The following is a 1,816-nucleotide window of genomic DNA, read 5'->3' as shown; positions in this document are numbered from 1 at the left end:
CAGGATACAACGGTAAAACCAATAGCTTCCGAGCACCGCAGAAACCACTCCGGCGAACTGAACTAGTGCCTGAACTACACCACTACCAAGACAGAAATGCAGAAAAGATAGAACTCTATGTAAATGAATTTCTTATGTATTCTAAACTTGAAAGCTTTTGCTTTGGTGTATTGAAATGAGGAAAATAAGCCATTATTTATAGGCTAGGCTACCATTAATGGCAATGATCTTTGGAGTTTCTCATCTTTTTCCTATGTGGGACAAATTCATTTTTCCCACATAAACTTTCTTTTGAGTGGCACACTTTGAGCCTCAATTTCTCATTCACCTGAGCATCATCTTTGGCAAATAAGTATATGATTTTGATGTACTCATGGAGAAGAACACAAATCAACTTTCATCTTCCAAATTGAACAACCGTATCCCACTCAAAACTCGTGCCAAAGTCGGCCCATAACTCAGTTTTTTTCCCAACAATTTATTAAATCGTGGGATTCTTACTGTATCTCTTGCTCCAAGAGATAGTCACGAGGCTCGGGTTCAATTCGCTTTAGAACGTGGAATTCCTGCAATTCTGGGCATCATCTCAACAGAGCAACTTCCGTTCCCTTCAAACTCTTTTGATATGGCTTATTCCATGGACTGAATTTGGTATTACCTAGCACAATCAGAGCCTAATTTTTTATTTTAGTTTTTCAACATGTCCTGTAATTTTGTAGTTCAAGTCATCTTTGTTATGCACATGGTTCAGCATTTTATCTTTTATGATTGTCATCAAAATTTGTAAAGAACAAAAATGTTGCCTTATTTAATCTATTTCACTCTGCATAACCACTTCGATAGTGTTAATGATGTTGATGGAACTCCTGGATTGTATGCATAGCTACATAACACAATTTTCTTGCAATCTACAATCTACCCTAACCAATGAAAATACCATAGTTTTCAGGTGGAATTTATGGGGCTTTAGGGCACTCTCTGGCCCACCAGTGAACTATAAAAGACGTTGGAGGGGATGGAACACGACCATTGAAGAGAAGAAATCAGATTATGAGAAGTTACAGGACTTGCTAACTTCAATGTGTTTCAAATTATACGACCAAATGGGTGACATTGCTATTTGGCAAAAATTATCAGACAACAGCTGCTATAAAAAGCTTGAGACCCCTTACAATTAACACCCCCTCCCCCCAAAAAAAAGTGTGATGATAGAATCGAGCCAGATTCGGTCGGGTATACTCCACTTAAGACATGTCGTCGTTCCAATCCCGAAGTTAAGGAGAGTAGCATTAGAATCCCTCCCTAAATGGCGACAAAGATTGCACACAGCTATAGTCGCCAGAGCATGTTGCTGATATTCGTGGTGGTAGTGCTGGTGCTTTCCAGAACGACAATAGCAAATGGAAGTTATGGGTGAAGCATTACAAGAAGTTGCTCCTTGTAATTGGGACTGATAATATAAGAAATGTAGTTGACATGATCACTTTGTATGGAGGATTTGTAAGTATTATGTCCTAGGTCCAATCAATTTTGGACATAAATACTTTTGATATATATTTAATGCAATTTAATGGCAGATCTGTTATTTAATTAATAGACAATTAAATAAATAATAGAGTCTGAAGATTTAAATCTCCGTAATTTGTTATTAACAAGGAGTTGTGATTGTGAGATACAAATTACATCTGATTGAATCTTAAATCATCTATGGTCGTAAGTAATAACGAGATACTGATATCGTTATTACGGATAGACCATCACATGTGGCATTTCTTACTTGTGAAGTAAGTAGCTGATCTCACAAGTTAAAGTGTGG

General features: G+C 37.1%; 1 pseudogene; it reads left to right on the top strand.

Annotated features, from left to right (window-relative positions):
- The first annotated feature begins 462 nt into the window (after positions 1 to 462).
- LOC111380578 lies at positions 463 to 1,500 on the top strand (annotated as a pseudogene).
- Positions 1,501 to 1,816: the final 316 nt, after the last annotated feature.

This window comes from Olea europaea, unplaced genomic scaffold (assembly GCF_002742605.1).
Source record: "Olea europaea var. sylvestris unplaced genomic scaffold, O_europaea_v1 scaffold21719, whole genome shotgun sequence".
In the NCBI taxonomy this organism is placed as follows: domain Eukaryota; kingdom Viridiplantae; phylum Streptophyta; class Magnoliopsida; order Lamiales; family Oleaceae; genus Olea; species Olea europaea.
Note: the sequence above shows the minus strand (reverse complement) of the source record. Positions and strands in the feature narration are given on the sequence as shown.